Source organism: Podarcis bocagei (genome assembly GCF_964188305.1).
Source record: "Podarcis bocagei genome assembly, chromosome: 9".
Classification (NCBI taxonomy): domain Eukaryota; kingdom Metazoa; phylum Chordata; class Lepidosauria; order Squamata; family Lacertidae; genus Podarcis; species Podarcis bocagei.
The window spans coordinates 41,934,193-41,959,784 of record NC_138134.1 but is presented as its reverse complement, the minus strand read 5'-3'; positions in this window follow the sequence as shown (position 1 = coordinate 41,959,784).

Genomic DNA, 25,592 nt, shown 5'->3' with positions numbered 1-25,592 from the left:
CTAATGAAATATTGAATGAATTAAGGGACTTCCTGTTTCTGTACACCGAGGTTACATTTAAATCCCCTTGCTGCATTGCAGCCTTAGGCAACACAACTTTCCTTGACGTTCTGTTGCCTTGAAAATATAAAGTAAGTTGGGCTCGCTTTTTTCTTTTTTACATGAAAGAAAAGCAGGTCTCTTCTTTCCCCTCCTAACTCTTTCTCTGGGCTCCCTTGTTGAGTTCGGCTGTGATGATTGAACTGAGAGCCCTGGGAAGGTATTTGCTTGACTTCTCTTGCTTTGTGTTCAGGCACTTGTTTCCCTCGATTGACGCTGAAGTGAACTTTTGTTTGTGTAGCCCACACCGGATGCAGCCCAAAGCAGAATCGGGTCAGGGAGAGCTTCGGGAATGCCAAAGGTCCTGACCACAAGGAAGCACAAAGAAAGCCTTGAAGCCTGGGAAGGATGATTGAGCAATCCAGACAACATTGAAAAAAATCAGAGGCGGGTGGGAGAATATGCCATGGGACAGTATGGATGTGTACACACACACACACACACACACACACACACACACACACACACGTGCTTGGAATATGGGAAGAATTGTGAAATTTATTATCTCCCCCAACACAATTGAAAACTTTCAAAAATATGAAAGCTTGCAGAGGTAAGGTCAACATGATAAAATGAATGTTAAGTGGAAAATGACTATTCTGCTCATGTGTCTAAAAGAGTTTATCTGTAGTATTGCAGACTGGGTAATTTTTAATAACTGCAGAAAATACCCCACTGTATAGTAGATGTTAACACAATTATTTGAATTGGTTTTGAGTGGAGCACTATGATTTCACAAACTTCTGGCACATTTATAAGGAACTGTGTTGTGTAGTTGTTAGAGAAGGGGTTTCCCAAACTGTGGTTTGCAGACCAGTGCTTCATTCAGTTCAAAATCGTATAGCATCTAACACAGCGCACTGCAATTGCTACAATAGTAAAAAAAAATCATCAGTATCTTTAGTAATTTTCAAATGGTCCATAAGGGGAAAGGTTTGGGAGCCACTGAGTTGGGCGTACTAGACAAGGACCTGGAAGATCTGGGTTCCAATCCACTTTCAGCCACGAGGCTGTATGGATTATCTTGGGCCAATCACTATCTCACATGGGTTATTATGAGGATCAAATTATGAGGATGATGGAAGACACTGCCTTGAGTTCCTTGGAGAAACGGCAAAATATAAGTGGAAAATGAGTAAAACCAATAGCAGTTTATGCTTATAGCAACTCATTCATGCTATCCACCATACTATTTTCCAAGATGAGAAATAATGGGCAAATTCATTAATCAGAACAGAATGGCTTCATACATCCAAGATGTGCCCTCTTCTATCACTACTTTATAGCCACATCATTATAACATAAATCATTCTTATGGTTAAGAACAGCCCTGCTAGATCAGACCGAAGGCTTATCCAATTCCGTGTCACATTTCCCACAGTGGTTAATCAGATGCCTCTGGGAAGCCTACAAGCAGGACATCAGGGCAATAACCCTCTTTTACTGTTGTTGCCTGGTTACTGGTTGGTATTCAGAGGCATGTTGACTCTTATTCTGTAGGTATTATGCAGTCATCACAATTAGTTATCATTCTTTCCCCCTGGTTTGGGTCTCTTTTAGGGGAGTCACAAAATGTGATAACCCGCTTAATCATATTATTTATCTATAACTCAGATACAGATTTTATTATACAATATATATGTGGGCAATTTGTATTTTGTCCTCATAATATATGTTTATTATTATGTTGTATTTTATTAATCAAAAAAAATGCATGCCCTATTGTTCTTTCACATTTCCTAAAATGCCCTTTTCAGATAATTTGTGTGCGGATCAAAATCTCCATAGGCCCAATATGCAAGGCAACTTTTAAAGCAGTAAGACATACATTGATTTATTAGGGATACTTTTAGTCTACCTACCAAGGGATCACAGCGTAGTGTACATAATAATAATAATAATAATAATAATAATAATAATAATAATAATAATAATAATATATACAGTATTATAAAACCCCATTAAAACTATGAGGGGAAGTCAAGGTTGTACTAAGGCAAAACATTTCATCTCTGGCACTTGGGGCCCAGTGATTGGGAGTGCCTTTTACCAGCTTTGGTTGGTTGTGCAATTTTTTTGTAGTTTTCTTTTTATCGTGAAACTGTTATGAGGTATTTTATGGGAAGCAATTCATAAATGGAATTGAATGGATAGAAAGATAGATACGTTCTGTAAAAGGAACACTCTCTCTCCTCTGGTCACCATTTAACTATTCTCCTCTTGAAAGTGGTACCCAGAAAAGAAGAGCCTTCTTGGAAGATCTCAGAGCACAGGCAGACTGTGGCATTGAGAGAAGCTCTCCTTCAGACATTTGGGTCACAAGCCGTTTCAGGCTTTAAAAGTTCAACACATTTTCAACAGTGTCCCCTTTAGAGTTCAAGAAATCCATTTTTTAATACAGTTCCATGCTTCTTAACATCACTTTCCCCCTGCGAGTATAAAAATAATGTCACATTTCCTCCCTAATGATTGGTGGCTTAGGATTTATTAATATTTTATTCATTAAATAGGCGGCTGCTTTGTGAATTAGGTTTGAGTAATAGCTTCCATTTCATCCACACAAATGTTTTTTGATGTGAGCTTCCCTGCCCCTTTTCAAGTTCTTAAGGGTGACTAATGAATCATGCTTGGAAAACAGGAGTTGGAGCAGAATGATAATTTTCTGTAGCCAGCCTCCCTCTAATTTCATTCTGTGCAGTCCATTCATCCCCATCCCTACATACAAACCCAGGTTACAGCTCTTGGTTAATCTGGGGATAGCTAAACCATGAGCCCAGGTCTAGGCAGCCCCTCAAGCCAAGTCATGGGTCAATTCAGTGGAAGCATCCTCTTCCCAGGCCCCTGTGGGGCAGTGTGAGGAAGCATCTCTCTTTGGGGCAGTGGCAGCAGCTTAGAGACCAGGGGCGGCACAACTCTGCAGGCAAGGGGTGACATAACTGGGTTCATGAGCCCCACAAGGGTGCCGCAGAAAGAATGTAGTTGGTCAAGGGAGCTGTGGACTCAAAAAGGTTGAAAACCTCTGTATTAGGTGATTCACAGTGTTACCACAAACCCCTGAAGCCCTATCCTGATAGTCCTTTTCCTTCTCTTCTTCCAAACTTACCTGGTGTCAGGGCCAGGGTAGCAACTGTGGCAGCAAGACCTCTCATTATAGGCCTCTGTCTCTTTGTTGCTCTCTCCCTCTCTGTACAGTGCTTAGAATGCCACAACAGCAATGCTCCAAGGACAAGGAACCATGGGAAATGTAGTTTTTCAGGCTCATAAGACTTGGGCTGGATCTAGACACACCAAAGAAGTGTTTCAGTTAAACACTTTGCAAACTTTGTACGATAAATCGGGTTGGCAAAAATGGAACTCCACAGCGCCATCTGGTGTCACAGTGTTAGAATGCATAAACAATGCACATAAAGCGCTTTTTCTTTGCTGATGTAGCTGAGTCCCTGGTGAATGGTATGTAAGGTTAGACCAGAACATCTATGTCCATGGACAGCTCTCCACCATACATGGCTAATTTCTGGAATGCATGATCTTCTCAAACATGAGGAAGCTGAATGCATTTTATAAGTGCTAAAAATGGAGCATAATTATGTGACTGCAACATAATGAACGCTCACTGATCAAGATCATTATCATTACACAATATGAAGAGCTGGTAACGTTATTCTGGGATCATCCAGCACAAATGTATGGCCAAGATAAGATAAAGGCAGGACAGGAATGGCAATGATAATCACTACCTGATTCTTACCAATCACTACCTGAGAGTACATTTAAGGCCCTGGAGTGTATGACACATGGCACAATCTGTTATAATTGCATTGAACCTGGTATGAAACATAGAAGGAAGAACTGGTGCAATTTGCTAGAAATACATTGATTCGTGCCCCTTTGTATATCACTGAAACTATATAAATATTTAAGGACAAAGTGCCCTTCAATTATTTTTCTTATTAATTAAGCAGGGTAAATAGGATCAACCCCCCCAAGTCTTTGCATGAATTTGGATGAATGCTGTAGTATAGAATTTAGAAGTATAGCTCCTGCTAAAATGACAGGAATAAGGCCTCTTCCTTCTCTTTTTTCTACAGATATAGAGATGTGTTGATTTATCAGAATAATTGTTCCCAGGCTTTCATAGTCAACAGTGGTCTAAGCTGGCTCGTCTGTTCACTCATTACTGAAGTCAGAGCTCATGAGTGAATTTATTGGGGCTTGGAAGATAACTCATTTATCCATAGTTAATAATTTTTAAAAAGATTCTGTAGGGGAAAAGAGCTTATGATTAAATGATTTGTAACCAAAGTTATTGAATAGGCATGCCAGTCAACACAAACAATTTATCTTCTATCATAGAACATGTTAGGTCTGCTCAGGAGTCATCCCACTGAAATCCATAGTATGATGAAACCAGAGTCAAAATTCACTGGATATCTGTCAACACTTACTCATCATAGGCACGTAATACAATTTTAATATTTTTTTGGAAGCCACCCAGAGTGGCAGGGGAAACCCAGCCAGATGGGAGGGGTATAAATAAATTATTATTATTATTATTATTATTATTATTATTATTATTATTATTATTATTATTATTAACACAAAGGAATACAATGCACACATCACTTTTTTTATTCTTGATTGTGGTCTTACTTCTCACACTAGGTTAAAACTCAAGTAACAATAAGAGCTCCAGTTTCACTTCCATGATTTGATTTCCCAACCATCCTGTGGTTTGCCACAGTACAGATGGAGTAGTTATCTTCCACCTAGCCTGTCTAGTTCACAAATCACTGCAAAATAATCTTTTCACACACTATCGCTGACTCTGAGTCTTAACTATAAATGCAAAAGTTTTGGCAGAAAACCTAGCCTGGCCCTAAAGTCCTTGTTGAGTTATGTTGTCAAAACAACCTCTAGTTTAGAGGAGATTTGTTCTTCCAATAAAACTATTTACTATTGGACAAAGTCCAGAAAATACAAAAAAAGGCCATCTATTTCCACAGAATAAAATAATGAAATGTTTCAATGAATTTATTGAAGTACTCCAGTGATAAAGACCTTTGCAAACAGAGTCAAGGGCACCAGCTATAGGAGTTGTATGTAGCCATAGAATGTGCTGCCATGTTTTATTTACTTTACGCCAGCGTATCTTTGGCTGGAACAGGGTTGGCGACTTAACACCATCTGAGTCTGCCTGAGCCTGGAATAAGCTGGCTGAGCCAGAGATCTGTTGCATTCTGAACTGCTCGTCACAGCAGATCTTGCCATAGGATTTCCCCCTTTATCATGTAAATGGCCTTGCATGACTTGGCAGAAAAGTGGTTTACGAATGCCATAATCAGCCAAAGCAGACCATAACCCAGACTCTTAATAACCAAGCTGTCCTCCGTCTACAAAACCAACAGGGACATTGGCAACGTTATTTTGACAGCAATGGCCAATTCAGTTAGCAACTAACAGTTTCCCATATATTTAAGCATTAGACATCATTCGGAGAAGAACTGGGGTAGAATTAGACTGTATAAATGGACTTGATCAAAAGTCTTTTTAAAAGCAAACAAATATCTCAAATGCAAACTAAACTGAAATAAAGAACAACCACATAGGAAGCAGCTGTGTCAGCCACCTCAACAAGGCCCTTTTTTGTGTGTGTTTTTGTCTATTATTTTCTTTGTGAGAAGCTGCCCTGGGAAACCAACTTACAGAATGATGAACATCAGAACCCATACATCAGGTTCAGCCAAGTTGGAAGGGGAAGAGGTAGATCAGAGACAGACTAATTCTTTCTCTATTTTGAATGGGAAGAGGGATGGCAAAGGGGAAAGGGATACTTTTTGGATTGAAAGAGGCGTCAAGTTCATGCCATTCAACTGACACTGAAGAGTCTGCCAAATGTAGGCAAGGACAAAAAAACCACAGCATCTACAGACGTATCTCTCACTAGCCCAAATTCTGGTCCCCAGCTATTACAGATTGCCAGCCCAATTGTGGAGGAGACCAACTTGGGGAGAAAATGTTAGGCAAGATGTTAGGATTTGCTGAAATAATTTTTGAATTTGGGATGTAGAAAGGGGAGGTATGGGGAAGTTGATGAAGTAAGGTTTAAGGAAAAAAAGGATATGAAATTATACATGTTTGTTTGTGTGTTTGTTTGTTTGTTTGTTTATGTCTATTAAAACTTTGTAAAACCAATAAAAAATTTATATAAAAAAAGAAAATGTTAGGCAAGATGCTGGCATAGAGGAGACACTGCTGTCCCTCCTCACCACCTCCTGCAACGTAAAGTTGAGCGAATCTGTCAATTTCAGTTTCTCTCATTTTCACAATCTTAAGTTCAATTTCTCTGTCAGTTTGTGAATTCTTTTTGAAGTCCTCATGAAAGCTCTCCAGCATTCTTAAATACATTTCTCCTAAAATACAGATTTTTAATGCAATGCTGGCTAATATACAATTTTTTTGCAAGTCAATTTCCCCTAATATAAAGATATTTTTTGTATGTCACTGCCACTAAAATATGCATTTTACGCATACTTCCCCGTGTATATTCATTTTTGTACACAATACTGAGCTGGAGAACTGCATTGCAAAATTCAGAGAAATTTCAAAAGATGGCTTTGTTTTGTGTCTTGTTTTGGGAAATGTGAACTAGGTAGATCCAACTTTAAATGCCGACTGAATCTAATCCCCCCCCCCTGCAAGTTTTCTTCTCTCCCCATTTCTTGGGAAGTGGAGGGGGTGCTTTGTTGCTTGTGAAGCTTCTTAAGGGGTGCAGTAACACTGAAAAGTGTGTGTGTGTGTGTGTGTGTGTGTGTGTGTGTTGGGTTTTCCATCATGTGGAAAGGCACTTAATTGAGGAACAATATGAGACAAACCTTAGATGGATGCAGTAAATTGGCATATATAAGGAAGCACATATGGTTTTAATACACCAATGCAATGTAAGATTAAACTGGTGATAAAGAATCTAACATTCAGCAATTTTGTATCTGCCACAGACCTGCTTATAGAGAAATTTCTTCTGCTTCAGACATAACTATAAACAGATGCCTGGTGATGGATGGAGGGGAAGAAAGACTAGCCTTTAACCCTTCACTACTACATTTTTTTACAGGAGCTGAAGAAAGAGGCGGATGGGGGGGGGAGTGCAACGGAAGATAAAAGCAAGCAAAAAAGTTGTATAGGTTTTTGAGGGTTTTGTGATTTAGGAAGAGAGTATAAGCACAAAGATACACATCGAAACTCTCTAACTGGAAATCCTATATGATTCAATGAGAGCATTGTTAGGTAAATTAGATTTCTACTGTATGTTATTCTGTGATCTTAGATGTGGGGTCTAAGAACATAAGGTCTGAAGCATAGAAGGTCTTTAAGGGGTGGCAACTAGAGTGCTACCAATGATGGAATCAACTAAATAATCCAAGAAACAACCCAGACGGAACAAGTGTCATTTGTGTTAGGCCAGAAGAATAAATCCACAATGGCAAAAAATAAAAATAAAAATAAAATCCTGATGGGGAAAGGATAAGGGCAGGAGGTGGGCTAGATCAGGTGTGGGGAACCTCTAGGTAAAGGTAAAGGGACCGCTGACCATTAGGTCCAATCGTGGCCAACTCTGGGGTTGCGGCCCTCATCTCGCTCTATAGGCCGAGGGAGCCGGTGTACAGCTTCCGGGTCATGTGGCCAGCATGACTCAGCCGTTTCTGGAGAACCAGAGCAGCGCACAGAAACGCCATTTACCTTCCCGCTGGAGCGGTACCTATTTATCTACTTGCACTTTGATGTGCTTTCAAACTGCTAGGTTGACAGGAGCAGGGACTGAGCAACGGGAGCTCACCCGTCGTGGGGATTTGAACCGCCAACCTTCTGATCAGCAAGTCCTAGGCTCTGTGGTTTAACCCACAGCGCCACACACGTCTCCCATGGGGAACCTCTAGGGGTTGCTAAACTACAACTACCACCAGCCCAGCAAAGGTGGCCAATGACACATTCCTGCCAGGCCAAAACACTTGAGGGGATCTTGGAGCAAGACAGGTGAAGTGTGTGGCTTGAGAAGGCAGGGTATGACCTAGGGAAGGCCCGATGCAGCCCTTCAAGCCTCCCCATTTGAGCCATGGCATTGTCCCCACACTGCATCCCCTCCACAACCACCCATCTCTCCCTAGGCCACACCCTTTACCGGCCATGTTTGCACTCACCTTGAGTCCAGGTTGTGATGTGTCCTTGAGCTCTGTTAATGCTCACCTAGATGGAAGACAGAGGGGTGTGTGTGTGTGTGTGTGAGAGAGAGAGAGAGAGAGAGAGAGAGAGAGAGAGAGAGAGAGAGAACTAGCCTATTGCACCAGGAGCGGAGGATCTCAATCCTGGGGGCCAAATGTGCCCACCCCAAACCTCTCTGCAGGCCATACCTCTCCCCAGTCACACACCTTGCTAGCCCTGCCTCACACCACCCTTGATTGATTGTCCCTGGCTGTCCTTGAACTCTGACAATGCTGCTTACTTCCCTGGATGGAGAAAACACAGGTGGAGGTGTATGGCTACTAACCTGTTGTACAAAGGTAAACTTTACAGCCCACTTTTGCCTCTGGGAACACCCAAAGTGGGCCCTGAAAAAGATTCCTCGCCCCTTTAAAATAGCAGCCATCAATAACCAACCCAACTTTAAATATCCCCCACAACTGTCTATGAGTCAAGAATATCTATTTGTCTTGTGGTCAAGTTCTCAGAATCACCATTTGGCTTTTGTCTGCACTTTTCCTTCTCAGTTACTACCACAGAACAATATTCCATTGTTTTACTGACCAGGAATTAAGAGACTTGGACCTACCACCAACATTTCATTTCAACTACATTTGTTGGGAAAGTTCTTTAATGAAAGCAATGTGAGGGGGGAGCAGGGAGAAAAAGTAAACAAGAATACGGCCTCTCACCAGATGATAGGCATAGAGTAAATTAAAACCAACCTTAACCCAAAAGGATCCAGTTACATCAGCAGTAACATTGAAAAACCAAAAGTCAGTATACATTTTCCTAGGGATGTGGGTGTGGGTGGGTGTTTTCTAGGGGAAAGGTTACATCTGAAATGAACTTCAGATGAGGTTGCCTAAACTATAAATTATTTGCAGCAAAATAAATTTCTCAAAGTGGACTGTGATTTTTGTTGTAAGTAAATCAGATAGAAAAAGATTACTCTTTGGCTCCACCATGCAGCTCAAAATATGCTTATGTGCCATGCAGTAGGTCTGTGGCATCTTAAAGCAGAACAACATAGTACTTGTAGTTTCTTGATTCTTTTTGTTCCTTATACAAATTGCTGAACCTGCAATTTGAAGTGACAGATTAGGGGAAGAGGGACTTCTTGTCCACTTTCTTCTCACGCCACTTTTCTACTGCAAATCTAGCTCACTGAGGAAGAGATGTTAAGTAGCAACTTATTCTGATGACAACTTCTACAGTAAAGTGCTTCATTTCTGTACTGTCTACACTGCTCAACTTACTTTGCTCTGAGTTTGCAGTGCTAAGAAAACAGTGATGGAAAACTTTGGTACAGTCATACCTTGGTTCTTGAATGCCCCAGAACTCATATGTTTTGGCTCCCGAACAATCAAAAACCAGAGTGCGTGTTCCGGTTTTCAAACGATTTTCGGAAGCTGAACATCTGGTGCAGCTTCTGATTGGCTGCAGGACGCTCCTGCAGCCAATTGGAAGTCGTGTCTTGGTTTTCAAACAGTTCTGGAAGTCAAACAGACTCCTGGAATGCATTCTGTTTGAGAACCAAGGTACGACTGTACTAGAAAAGACTACTGTTGTTTGATAGTGTATGTGCAAACATGAGGCTACCCCAAGTGTGGGAAAGTTTCAGATTGTAAAATGCAAGGTGGGACAAGCACAGGCAACATATCTTAATCATATGGAGCAAAGCAAAATACACAAAGCGAATTTTTACTTAGGGAGATGTACATGTTTGCTTTAAGGAGAAATGGTTATTGAGATGCTAGAATTATCACTTGCAGTGTGCTTCCACCATTATGCAATAGGCAAAGTGATAAGAGATTGCCTATTCTTACTCATCACATGATAACTGATAGCTGCAACTATCATATGGACATTTTGGGAAGTCACTTTGGCCTCTTCACTACATCACTTTGTTTACATGAATTTTTACATAAATATTTACCGGTATCTAGTCATACTTATGCACCGGTCACAAAGTCAGAAAGCAATTTCCCCAAAGCCATATTTTGCTTCCCTGGATCCCAGTTGTGTTCCTTAGTAGCAAAGACATGTTGGGGCAGGAGATGGCATATGGTCTTCAATACCAAATCATAGAACCTTTGATAATCGACCGGAGTGTTTAAAAATTAGCTATTTCAATTATCCTACTTTCAGCTTTTATTTTACTTTCAGGCAGTTGCCAGAAATACAAAGATCAAGGTTCTCTCTCTCTCTCTCTCTCTCTCTCTCTCTCTCTCTCTCTCTCACACACACACACACACACTCCCACACCCACTCATACCCACAGAAACTTCTCTTCTTCTTTTAGATCAACATCTTAGATGTATCTGAAGAAGTGTGCATGCACACGAAAGCTCATACCAAGAACTAACTTAGTTGGTCTTTAAGGTGCTACTGGAAGGAATTTTTTTATTTTGATCTTAGATGAACATACATATTTTACTATGCACTTTCCCCATGCACCCACCAAATATCCCCGAGTTCCAACAGCAGACCTCATCTCAGTACCCAAATTCTGGATTTTGACAACTTTCTTTCAGCCTGGTAGGGATGGATGAATCTGTTCAATATTGGTTTCTCTTGGTTTCTCATTTTCCAAGTTTTCAATTCAGCATGCCACATTTCCACAGCAATTTGTGAAATTTTCAAAAAGCAATTCCAGCATGTGCGCACTTTCCACACTTTCCCCTAGTATAGCCACTCTTGCACTCCTTGTTTTGGTCAGAAAACTGCATCACAAAGTTTGGAGAAGTGTGAATTTCAAATGACATGTGTGTATCGGTTCAAGAAGAATGAATTAGGCAGTTTCTTATTTAAATGCATATATATTTAATTCTTCCCCTGTTCCTAGCTTCAGAGACTTACTGACTTTTAGCAATGCTAGAATTTCACATTCTGAGGTTGTGTTGTGTGAAATGCCAGCAAATCAGAGCAGCTAATGTTTTCACTCTCAACTGCAACAGCAGCTTTTAAGGCTGAAGTACAGGGTCTCAAGCCAATCTATACTGAGTTCAGCACATTTTCATCTGTCACATTGGAAGGCTCAGTCTCTAACAATGAAGCAAAATATTACCCTGAGCTCATGAAAACAAACACCACAGAAGGTATAACTCAATGAGTTGTGAGTAGGCTCATGGGAGAATAACAGCCAATGCAAAATAATTAATGTTATTATTTCCAGGTTTATCTTGTTTTACAGGATTATTTTATTACTTCCATATTTCAGTAAGTGTATAAAAATTATTTGACCTTGTCTTATACCAAATTTGGCTTCAGGAGATGATTTATTTATTTTTTTTAATCCAGGAAATGAAGGTCCTCTGTAATGATGAGAGAGTGCAAGAAGCCATTGACGGTCAGTGATAGCTTTGGGTTAAATCCACATCTCACTGTGTCCAGATGTGATTTCAATTATGAATATTTATCTAAGCTCAGATAGAATGACCATGTGATAATGGATAGATAAATATGTTCCTAAATCAGTTCTGAGAAGAGTTCTGGGACGTTTACTAAAAAAGCAATTGTTCTGTGGCTTTACAACCCCAGATTCTTTTCTAAAGGGATTATTCCCCTGAACTCTGGTTTCTTAAGAAAACTTAAATAATTATTTACCATCTAAATCTGTGATAATGTATTAGTGCATTGTGCAAGCTTTCTTGGTCCCATATCTAGCATGTGAACTACAGGAGCATAATCTTACCTGTGCCTTCTAGAATTGGTGCTTACGGTCACTTCACCACAAGTGCACCGGCAGCCAACACTTTGGGCAAAGGTCTTTTGTCAAAAAGTCATTGCAGTGCACTGTGGAGAAGATCCTGTGGTTCCCAGGGGTGCTGGTAGGACAATGGTGGGCGTGGGAAGACAAGCACTAGCTTACGTGTGGATTCATGTTGTTGAAATATCTGAAAGCGGGATTTTGCAACCACAGTTTGTTTGTGTTTTCTTAAATCCTCTCTTGAGATGTACTGGTTAAGGAATGGTTATTGTGCAGAGGTCACAGAGCTCTCTCTGTATTGCCTTTTAAATCACACTGAATCAGGCTGCCCCCAGCTGCCCCCATAGCAGAGCTGGTCTGGGGATTCACAATGTTTCTGATTTGGGTAATAACCTCACTGGTTTAAGGGGGGGAAACAGTTTGGGGTCACAAGAGGGGTACAAGTGCATTACTGTGGCAAACAGGGCAGTGACTGAGAATCTGGGTGTCTCCATCTCTTTTTTTTAAGAGGCCCATTTTCCAGAATCCCATGACCCTTGACAGTGAGAGAGGCAAGCAAAATATATCAAATATAATTAGGACAACAATTGATTAGTAAACATATTGCACACTTCCTCTGTAGACATTATGCAAATACATACACACAAACTTTATAGGGCCTACTGCAAGATTCTGTGAAATACAAAATTTCAGCATCAGCAAAAAAAAAAAAAAAATCATTTGATATATACTTTCTGCACAGATGTATTTGTGGCTATAAAATTTGTTATTGTATGCAATCTTACTTTGGGACTAGGTTCCATTGAACCAACTGGAACTTACTAGGTAGAGACATATTATAGGAATTCCTAAAGATCCTTAGCCATAGCTGAAATGTTTTGTCTTGATAACGAATCTTGGAAGATGGGCATTACAAAATATTGCAGCAAAGACCATGTCTGTCTTTTGACATAAGTAATGAAAACCACAAAGTAGGAGTTTACACGCAACCCTGCTTATTGCAAAACTACAAAAGCCTGGGACTTTTGTTTCTGTGTTGAATTACGGTGCTTAACTAGCTCCAAATGTGTAGGAGTCATGACTCAGTTCTCACTAATGTTTCACACACACACACAAACCAAAGGAAAACAGTATGAATCCTGAAAGCTAAAAAGTGAAGGAGAGGCTATTGTAAAGCAGATGTATTTGACATTATACCTTGAGGTCCTATTCTTTATCAGTGATAAAAGAAGCATGAAGGTTTTACAGATCTCATCAAAGACTGTACTTTTGATTACTATGCATGGAAGTATGGCGAAGCACAATGTACTGTTTATGTTGTTGGCATCTGTCTGTCTCAAGAGACAATGGAGTGTTAGAACACACTTTTTAAACATAGAAATCTCTGCAAGATGAATCCGTTCTTGGGAAGTCAGACTGGAACAAAGACTTAGGTCGTAACTAAAGTTCATGTAGCATTAAAGAACTGAAAGGGAGTCTGAGTCATCTATATAAAAATCCCATTGAAAGGAAGGATCATCTTACCATAGGCAGTCTCACAGATTAAGTTTCTCTATCTAGACCACAAGTGTGGCATATGTGGCAATCCAATGTGCGACAGACAGATATTGGTAGAGTAAGGAATTTGAGTTGACATGAGCATGAGGGTTATGAATGAAGATAAATTCATTCAGGAAAGCAAACCATCTAAGTCCAGTTCTACCTAAGGGGTGGTGGTGATATTCAGTCAAGTTATCTGTCAAGACCTTATAATGAGTAAAATCTGCCTTCCCCAGCAATACAAGGAATATTATACTGCGTGCAACTGCATGCTTTCTAAAAGTCCCTTATGTTGTAGAAAGGAAGGGAGCAGAAATGGGAAAGTGTATGTGTGTACTTTTGCATGCATACACAAGCAGCAGAGTCACACTATTCTTCCTGTAATCCAGATTATACCAGAAGTACAAATCCTTCTGGAAGATTGTCACAAACCATTACCTTATACCTGCATTACAGGAGCATGATAACAATATTATAACTGGAAATACCAATGCAGCTGATTAGGATTAAGGTGCAAGGGTGAACTGGCCCTTCTTCACATTCATTCTAAGGGCTGCTTATATAAAAAGGTTTACTAAAAGGATCAGAATAGTTATAAACATTTGACATTTTATTAGATAAGCATCCTAATCCGGACTTTTTGTGCTCTTTTTTTTAAAAGATATTTATTGAGGTTTCAAAAATTATATAAAAAGAACAGTAGTACACAGTAATACAAACAAAACACAAAGAAAGAAAACAGGTATAAATTCAATCCCTTATTTTCTTATCACTTACTTCCAAACTTAAAACACAATTACAAAGACGTAAATTTTCAATTGCTTATTTTCATTTAACTTATTTCTCAGACCTCCTCACACCTCCCCTTCTTGTATTCCAATTCTAATTATTAGCTTAGCAAATCCTTACTACTTATTTCTCAACTTTAACTTAATAGTATATCTTAGATTTATTTTTGCTAACCTTATTTTCATTTAATTTAATTCATTTTAGAAATCCAATTTTACCTTATCCAAACTTAAACCTCGAACTTATACATCGATTCTTATTCTTAAAACGTTTTTTCCTAAGATCGACCAAGGTTCCCTTCCACAAATTTCCCATTTTACATACCAATAACAAACAAAATAAAAACCAAATAAATTGTAATTATGAACCCTTTGGATTCCCAAACTCCACCCCCCCTTTCCCGGCTTCAGCCCCCACAAGTATCCATCAGTTTTAGTCTACTATCAGCCTGGAGACCTCACGTCCGAGGCTCTTAATTCTCTCTCAGTTCCTCTCTGCCGGTCTTTTTGATAGTCCTTAATATGAAATTCCAAATCTTGGAGAAGCTCCGGCCCAACAGGAACCATTTTTCTTCCAGCTAGGCCTCCATACTTAAGAGTAGAGCCTATGGGGTGTTCCAGTTCTTGTTTCTTGTTCCTTGCAAGTCCAAAAGTCCCCAAAGCTCTCACTTCCACCTTAATCACATTTGTAATCCTTAGGTCTTCTGATCTCCACATAAGAAGATCTCTCCATTTCTCAATCTCCAGTTCAGGCCGAGCTTTCCACATCAGATTTTTATTTTCCTTTGTTGCCATCCTGTCAGGCCTCAAAATACAGCTCTCCTTTGACATCTGCAAAATTTCAGTTCCTCCTTCCTTTTCTTCAGGGGCGACATATGTCTCCTTTTCCATATTCTCAAAACTCTCAGGTTTCTCTATTTGTCCAGTTGAATGGGCTTCTTGTTTCAAATCCTTATCAGATTCCAGGATGTTATTTACTGTAAAGTCCAGAGTTGTAGCATTAGTAGCCAAAACATCAAATTGGCCTTGTAATTTTCCCAAGAGAACAAATGCTCTGTCCAATTCAGCCTGGATTTTGTCTCCTCCATCCATTCCTGTAATGTCACTGAGTCCCTCTAGGGGGATTTTAGCTCCTTAATATTCTTTTCAGCTCGAGTCCAAAAATCAAGTTATTTTGTATCAACCCTTCCTTGTTTTCAACAAATTGTAACAGATATAACCAGCAGAAGCAACAAAAACATAGTTCCCTTTTTCCGTCTTGACAGCTAATTTGACAGCTGTCAAACTCTTCAGTACTTCATCAACAGGCTCTCTCACGGAGCGATCCCGGGTCCGGGGGGGGGGGAATAGAACTTCAGCTCTCAAAATTGATCTTTTATCCTCCAGTAAAAATTCTTGTAATATCAAACCATGAAATTAAAGTCTTTTACAACAAAGAAAGGGAAAATTCTCTCGACCTTAGCTAGCAGGTCCTTTGCTTTAAATTGTTTACAAAGAGGGGGGGCGGACTTTCTTTTTAACCCTTCCCCGCTCGCTCCTGATTCCAGTAAAAATTTTCTTTAAGCTTCCAATTTTCATATTACTTACGGGTTGATGTTTTAAAGTCCGAATGTCCCAAGGAAAAAGTCAGCGCTCTCCGATAATGGCTTGCGGCTTCACTCTGCAGATGAAGAAGTACTCTCAGCACCGCGCCGCACCCCGTCCCCGTTCCGGAGCCCTTAGAAAGGCTCCTTCACGGATTTGGGGGGCGCAAATGGTGCCCGCCGAGTCGCTATGCTCACAGGCTTCTGCACCTGTGATTTTAAGGGTCCCCGCGTCACCGCGGCGGCAAGACCCAGCTCTGCAGAGCCGATTCCCTCCGGAGCTCGGAGGGAATCCGCCATTAAATGATGGCGCCGACCCGGAAGTCCAAGACTTTTTGTGCTCACCCCATTAACGTTAATTGAAAGTTTCCATTTCATCAGGACTTTGCTTTCTATTACTTGATTTTTTTTACTTTGCATTTTTATGTAGTCTTTTAACCAATATCTAACTTTTCAACTAAAAATGATATTAAGGAAATGCATTTTGCCATTATGTGGTATGTTGAGAGGTAGTTTTCACATTTCTGTTAATTTCAATTAGAATGAATATGGCCAATTAATTCTCATGATCCCTGCTTAAATCAAATAAACATTGCACCTTATAAAATTAGTAACACATGACCTACCGATCAGCATTGAGGTTGTACTTAGATAAAGCCCCAAATCCTGCAGTTTTATTGTCCCTGAGCGTGCCTTGCTTAGTGAACAAAATCTTAGCATTGCAATATTGGGGGAAGGATCATTAACATCCAGAGATAAATCTCTCAAAGCTAAAGTCTGAAAGGAAATTAGGCAGGAAGCTCCTAAGGAAAGATCAAGAAATGAGGGTTGTATGTTCCCAGGACCTAGGGTGACTCTGAAATCTGACAGCTAAATTGTAAATAGCTGTGTTAAATGTGAACAGGGTGGCTATAGAAGAACAGCAGACAGATAGTGCAGTTTCTCTGGCAAGAAAAAGAAAAGCACTGTTTCAGTGCCATTATAAAGAAGAGCTAAACTGGCTATCTTCAAGTTAAAAAGAAGATTGTTTATGAAGACAGACAAGAAGAAATTATGGTCTGAGATCCATATCAACAGTACTCCCCATTTTTCACTGATTGATGAGTTAATGTTACAGACTCCCATCATTTCTCTTCTCTATGGACTTTTAGATGTGTATTCCATCTTTCCAATCCCCTCAGAAATATGGTATGCAAGTACAAAGGGTAGATCAAAATGGATTTATGGAAGCTTTGCCATGCCTGGAAACCTCATTAGTGCCCTGTGTGAGAATCGTTTATAAACGGTCATAAACGTTTGAAGACACCTTCCATTCTTCATCAAGATGGGAAGATCAGAACACTGCCTGTCCATGTCACTTTTGCATGTGCCCATTCTTAAGACTCTTCCATCCTGTTCTGCAGTAATCTGCAAAAATAAATATATAACAGTTAACCTACACACAAAAATAGCATTTAAATACATATTGAGTGTATTTTATCCAAAAAGAGACATTTTAAAACACATTTTGATATGTTTTTTGAGCCAAGAAGTGCATTGCAAAGTTCAAAAGTAGTAAGAAGTCAAAGGAATAACTACATTACAATCTGCACATTGGTTTGGAAAATATAGCTTAGTACATATTGGAATACACAAATTCCAAATTCCTCAGGCATCCCTAATAATGTTGAACTTATGTACTTATGTGTGGAATTATGATGATGATGATGATGAAATGTGTTTTATTACCTTCACCGAGTGCTCTCAGGTGTAATTGACATAAAATATTAACAGTATTTCCTGCTCTTCTTCCCATAAGAGCCTAGGCCAGGCTCCCTCAACCCTGGCCCTCCAGATGTTTTGAGACTACAATTCCCATCATCCCTGACCACTGGTCCTGCTAGCTAGGGATCATGGGAGTTGTAAGCCAAAAACATCTGGAGGGCCGAGGTTGAGGAAGCCTGGCCTAGGGCATCTAACAGTAGCCAAATATAAAATCTACATAAGACAGTTATTAAAACCAATATAATAGTAAAAATGTAGTTGAGCAGAAAGCAGGAGGAGGATCTATTTTGCATGCAGAAAGTTTTGAGAGAGAACTTCATGTGAAGGCAGCCCTGTTTAGTGAAGTTTTCAATGATTGATGTTTTAATGTATTTTTAATCTTTTATTGAAAGCCGCCCAGAGTGGCTGGGGAAACCCAGCCAGATGGGCGGGGTAGAAATAATAAATTACTATTAGTAGTAGTAGTAGTAGTTATCATCATAGTAGTACTGCTTTGTTTTTTTATTTGAAATTTGCATTGTATTTCTTATGTTGATTCCTTTTCGTTGGGATTTGCGAAATGTTGAAATATCAAGCAGTATATAAGTTAACCAAACAATAAATATATATATATATATTTCACCAATGGCAACTAAAGCAGTTCCTCCACCATATTTGTACTGTTCTGCACCCCCCCCCAAATAAACAAATAACAGAGATGGATGAAAGGTACGAAATCCATTGTTAGTCATACTAGAAGCAGACACAAATCTATCAACCTCTTAAATCCATTCATTTCAATGGATCTGCCTTGAGTATGACTTAGTAGGCTATCACCCAATGAGTCTAAAATATAGTAAGAGGCCTTTACAATTCAGTGCAAGATTATAAAGAAGAAAATAATAGTAAAAAGAGCAATTAAGAAGGTAGTTTTGCAGCCCAGTATTCTGTAAGATTAAATCCCTTCCTTTTGGAAAAAAAAATGCATGCATGTGCTGCTGCTTGTTTTATAGGCCGTTTTATGGTTACTTGGGGCGCTGTGGGTTGTACCACAGAGCCTAGGACTTGCTGATCAGAAGGTCGGCGGTCCGAATCCTCACGACGGGGTGAGCTCCCGTTGCTCAGTCCCTGCTCCTGCCAACCTGGCAGTTTGAAAGCACATCAAAGTGCAAGTGGATAAATAGGCGGGAAGGTAAACGGCATTTCCGTGCGCTGCTCTGGTTCGCCAGAAGCGGCTTAGTCATGCTGGCCACATGACCCGGAAGCTGTACGCTAACCTATGTACATTACAGGATTATGGTAAGAATTACTAAGATGGTACCCACAGAATAGGGAGGGGGAGTAAGTTCTAGAAATGCTACACATTATTACACATGCTCAACCCTTTGAGGAAAATATTGGGAGAGCTAGTACATCTTTTGTTTATCTTTATGTAAGTCGTATATTTATATTAGAAAATGTCTTTCGTGAAGTTCTCAGACTTAAAGTGCCAGTTGGAAACCTGAAAAGCAGTGAATGGGGGAAAATATAAATGGGCCATTTCCCACATAGCACTAGAATTTCCCAAAGGAGTCTTAAACATGTGTTGGCTATAGTAAATTATGTGTCAAGTTACAGGCCAGAGATTTTCACAAAGCGTTCCTATGGACCACCAGCTGCAAAAATTACTGTGTTCATCGGATTCACAATTAACTAATAAAAGCACTGGCCATTCCCAGAAATCCAATAAGAGAAAATTACTTTGGTTGTTGTTTTTAAGGTAAAAAACCCGAACATCAAAATCTAAGGAACCATTTGCAAAATGTGTTTTTGTGGGAATGTTCTGGGGTGCAGGAGAGGATATATTGACTAATTATATCCTTGTCCAACTTGTGCTAACAAGTTCCCAAAATATCAGCAGAGTTTATAGACATTCCCCTTTAAGTTCGCAACGGTAACGTGTGCACAGGTTCGCTAGAACCTCTATAATAATTACTCTGGTAATTTCCCCTTTGTTCCCTCTTAAAATACAAGACACAACACAGTCTTTATAAAAGTATAAAGGAGTTTACTCACGATCTGTTCACAGTATGATCCCAGATGGCAGACAGGCTTAAAAAGGTAAAATACACTTAGAATCTATCTTATAGGAAGATAGCCCTCTCCTCTCTTGGCTGAGAGCCAAGAGGGCATCCTGCTTCTTCGAAAGGTGATGGCAGAGAGAGAGATAGATGGCTGCCTGCCCTGTGCTTTTGTCATCACCTGCACAGGTGAGGCCACACCCACCTCTGGTCACATGCGGAGGAAGTCCGTCCCCAGGAAGTTTACCTGCTTGCTGGACAGACATCCCTCCCCATGTTGTAACATGTACACTCTAGGAATGTTGTCATTGACTGCTCCTGTGTTTACATCCCACAGTTTTAAGGCACATAGCAAGCAGACTTGCACTGAGTCAAACCATTCTCCCCTCTAGCTCAGTCGTACCTGTCACTCTCAAGGATTTCAGATGGGACCCTTTCCCAGAGCTTCATGGTGATGCCAGATTGGGATCTTTTTCATGCAGTGAGTTACAGCTCTTCCCACAGTGTTCTATGTGTTGCGTATTTACATTGAGGAATGGAGAAAATAGAATCTATCGTGCCTCAGCAGCCCCCAAACCAGCCTGCAAGCAGTCTGACTTTCTGAGATTGCCCCTCATGCCTTCCCAGAGGATGTAGGAGTCAGCAGAAAGGGAAGAGAAACTGTTGCGATGGAAATCTTCATAATCTGCTTCCTTGCAAAATTGTGCAATTATGATTTGCACATGCTCTTATACCATGGAAGTTGTTTGTCACATAGTATAAAAAGTGGCTCTGATCTGAAATGAGGGAAGGGACACATACTATCTATCAGCTCCAACAACACCCCCCCCCCACAGAGAGCTGTGGAAAGTGCATCACAAGTCACCTATACCCCTGACAGATAGACATCAGAAACAGATTGCGTGACTTATCATAAGTACAGAAGTCAGCTGTTGGAGGCTGGGGGCAGTTGGAGGAAGGAGTGCAGAAGATAGTGGGGGTGGGGTGGAGGATGCTGAAGAGGGAAGTTTTTGAAATTTGCTGGTGTAAATCACGTTTCTGTATATGCCTTTGCAATGTGAGGCTGTTTATCACGCATTATAAAAGTGAAGCCCCAAACGGCACTCGGGACTCAGCCTTTGACAGCTATCTCGCTGAGACACTTTGCAGTTAAAAAACAAATTCTGACTTTCCTCAGAAGAACCCATATGCCAGTGGTGTCGCAAAGGGGGGTGGGGGGGGGCGCCCCATGTGCCATGTCTGGGGGGGACGACAAGAAGGCACCCCACGGGGGCTTGCCCCGCCGCGGCAGCACGAGCAGCCATCGCGCCGCCACAGCCGCATGTGGAGAATCCTCTGTTCATGGCTGCTGCTGAAAGTAGAGGATCCTGGCTCCAGCGGCAAACCGCTATATACAGTACATGTGCGGTGTCGCACACATGCGCTGTATGTAACGACGCTGCACATGTGCTGTACATAGTGGTTTTACGCCGGCGCCGCTCAAGCGCTGTACAGACGGTGGTGGGATCCCTCCGTCGCCGCTACAGCCACATGTAGAGGATTGTCCGTTCGTGGCTGCAGCTGCGAGCAGAGGGTCCCGGCACCGTCCATACAGCGCATGACCCGCCTGGCGGCAAACTGCTATGTACAGCTCATGTGCGGCAGTGCTTCATACGGCGCAGGCATCATACGTAGCAGCGCTGCACATGTGCCCTACATAGTGACACCCCACCCCGGGTGTCACGACGCCTTCGTTCGCCCCTGTGTCTGTCGTTACTGACTGGGGAAAATCTGCAACAACATAATTGTGATGCTATTGAGCACAAATTGAGATAACTTTCATGACTCAAAATATCCAGGAAGAGGCAGAACTTCCAGGTATCCATGGAACCTTGGAAGAATATAGTATATAGGAAAAGGTCAAACTTCAGTGATGACAGCAGAGCAGTGGCTTTTAGTCTGAAGATAGACAGTAGTTGTTCAAGAGGTAGCATGAGCCATCATTTCCTCGGGTGTACACATTATATTAGAAGGACGTTGGTGGTGCTGTGGTCTAAACCACTGAGCCTAGGGTTTGCTGATCAGAAGGTCAGTGGTTCGAATCCCCACAACGGGGTGAACTCCCGTTGCTCGGTCCCAGCTCCTGCCAGCCTAGCAGTTCGAAAGCATACCAGTGCGAGTAAATAAATAGGTACTGCTCCGGTGGGAAGGTAAACAGTGTTTCCGTGCGCTGCTCTGGTTTGCCAGAAGCGGCTTAGTCATGCTGGCCACATGACCCGAAAGCTGTCTGCGGACAAAATGCCAGCTCCCTCGGCTAGTAAAGCAAGATAAGCGCCGCAACCCCAGAGTTGCCCACGACTGGACTTAACGGTCAGAGTCCCTTTACCTTACACATTATATTATAAACCTTCAGCCTGTAATATTTTTCTTAAAAAAGTGGTGCCTGAATTCACCACGAATATCTCCCTCGTTCTCTTAGAATGGCAATGGGGCCCACTTGAGAGGTACCAGAACTGAGTTCCGGAGCGTTCCGGCTGAAAAAAAGCCCTGTCTTCAGCTCTCTGAAAAAAACATGGCCTCTCTCCAGCTGCAGTTATATGTCTTCAGTGCTTTTTTGCCCACTAGTCTTTCTTTACAATCCGTCAAATCATGCCACGGTCCTATTTTAGCTTTTATGATAATTCCGTAAGTTTATTTTTCAATGGAATGGCACACTATCCCAACTCCATATATAAAAGGTTGTGGTTGTGATGTGTGACTTTACCTTTAAAAAGCCCACTCTCCCTCCTGAATCTTTCTGGCTTTGTTTCTCTCCTTGTTGACTTGTTGGCTTTCAACTTTCAACCATGTTCTGATATTGCCTCTAGACTGTCAGCATTTTGCAGCAGAGATTCAAGTGCATAGCAGAAATTCAGGCTTCTGTAATTAGGGTGGGTCAAAGAACTCACTTGTCCTGGTGGAACAAATCCACTTAAAAAGAAAAAGGACTTATCATGGTTAGGAAAGTGGAGGGGAAATGTGTGGGAAGAATGAATGATTAAGAGGAATATGAATAAACACCTCAGAAGAAATTAAAATGAATTAGGGATCAATTCTCATTGTTTTATAACTTCCCTGCAAACAAATCCAAAAAAATGTCCAGCAAAGACCACACAGAGTCAAACCTGTGATGTTATCAGAATCTGCTACTTCCACCCCAGTTCCTCCAATCTAACTCTCCAAGCTCTTCCCACTTCTCATCTGAGTCTAGCCTCCACCCATGACTCCTGTTGAAAACTCATAACAGGAGGTGATGATCAAGTGTGCTCAGGATGTCGGACACCCCATCCATATGGATGAATGGGGAAAATTGTGGGGAAAGGATATAAGGTTCACAGCTTGCTACACAATAAGGGAAAACTTAATGAAGATGATGTATAGGTGGTACATGACCCCAAGTAAGCTATCTAAAATCTATAAATTAAAATCTAATACTTGCTGGAGATGCAACATAGGGGAAGGAACAATGTTTCACATGTGGTGGGGATGTGAGAAAATCAAAACGTTTTGGAACACCGTATATGATGAACTCAAAAAGATGCTTAAGATCACATCTGAGAAAAAAACAGAAACATTCTTATTAGGAATATTGTCAATTGATGTTCCTAATGATAAGGAAAAGGTGTTACCTTATGCCACAGCTGCTGCCAGAATGTTAATTTCCAGGAATTGGAAAGAGGACATAGTCCCCTCTAAGTAAGGCTGGCAAAACAAGGTATGTGAGCACGTTGAACTGGCTAAGATGACAGAGGTAATTAGAAAACAATCAAACCAGAGACTTAGAAAAGAATGGGAAAATGTAGAAGAATATATATGATAAAACATTTTTCCAAATTTAAACCCTTGGTATGTATTGACTAAACTTCGCAAAGTAAGTTATTTATTTGGTACAAAAATGATAACAAGATATACAACACAATAGAAAATGAAATGTAAATACAAGAAGCTGCAATGTGGTGGTGGGAAGTCACTGGGGAAGAAAAGGTAAACAGGATATGGATTATTATACACTAAATATAAGTGAAAATATGGATGTGAATTTGTAATTGTATAATGAAAGAAAACTTAGTTAAAAAATAAAATAAACTAAAACTCATAACAGACAGTCCCATTTAAACTTTCTGTCTGCAGGTGTGTTTTGGATTCAATCTGTCGCTCTGCATCAATGAGGCACTTAATTTCCATAACATAGACCCCAAGGAACATTAGCTGTGGGGTCATCTGCTCCCAAGTGGGAGGTCTTCAACTTGCCGTAGCAGTGGGCAAGCTGAAGTCCTCCTTCTCATTGATAGTTCACTGGTAGGGGGTGGGGAAATGTCTCTCAGCAACCATTTAGCAATACGGGGTCATAATTATTTTGACCCTAATGAGACAACAACAAAGGCCTCTTTAATGATAGGCATGTTTGTTTCTTGTCTTTTTAAAAACCTCTTTGAAATAAGGGATACTCCCCTTCCAGCTGTGTAAAATTCTGTGTGCATCTGTACAGGAAACCTTTGAAATATTAAAATATTACCACATGGACTAAATAACGCTTGTTTCTTTCCCAGTGTCTAAATATTTGTCTTCTATCTCTCAGAAAATTTAGGGAGGATTGCCTTCTGAATGCTTAGGTAATTCTAACAGTGTCTTACTTAATTCCATGTTTCCTAGATTCATCTTAATACGACGACTACTACTACTAACAATAGTAGTAATATTAACCACATTTTAAACCCTCTCAACTGAGGAGGTTATCTGCATGGTTCAAGCCTCTCAGTTCAATCAGCTATTTCAAATTATAAAAGTGGAGGAATTGCTATATAATTAAGATGGCTGTTTATGGTTGCTGCTGCTTGGTTTTTTGTTTGTTTTCTTCCATTATGAAGATTGAAAATTCAGATCTTCCTAAATCAAGAAGATCTGTATTGTCGGTATAAAATCTGGGCAGGAGAATGTGCTTGGTGCAAGGTATGATCTGGACAAATTCCAGAAAAATCTGATAAAGAATGCTTGAGAACCATGAAGAAGCGATGTATGAATTTTTTGCTCTGAGGTGCAGAAGTCTCTTATTGTAATCCATTGTGTGCCTACTTTTTAAGATTATGTTTAAAAATAAATAAATCAAGGATATTGCAGAAGTCTAGAAGCCAGCCAGCCAGCCAGTCTTAATTGTTTCAACCATGAGTCACAAATGAGAATAAGGAAATCAAATAGTAAATGACTAGTAATAATTGCAAAACAAAATATTCACAATAGCAATACGATCTAATTAATTAATCATACTACTCCTGTTGAAATGGGTAGTAGAAGAAATTAAGGGGGGCACTTTAATTTTCATGCTTTTTTGTGCATGAGTGAACAAGCAAGCTCCTTCGGCCTTCACTTAACCCCAAGGGGTTTTGACCATCGAGTATTTGTTTTAAGAGCTTTTACACGCACTGCCCCCCCCCAACTCATGTTGTTCTCTCGGAGATTTATTTTCTGTTTGAAAGCCAGACAAATTAAATTGTACCGAGTCCAAAGCACAATAAATTGTGGGAGAGTACAGGATACACATGGGTGAGCACTGCAAATTTACCCACCATTAATGGTCACTGTCAGGCCCATGCCCCTTCACAGGCCCTCTACAGCGCACTGACAGTGTGAGTTTTATTTTGCTTGACTGTCTGCCAGAATAACAAAAATAGCAGTGCGCAAAATGTTTTTACTGCTGTCAAGAAGACAGGGTTAGGGAGGTGATGAAGCCGGAGAATAAGCTTGTCCAAAACAGATATTTGTCCTGAATCTTGATCAGAGGATTGAAGGAACAAAGAGCCAACAGGCAAATACAATG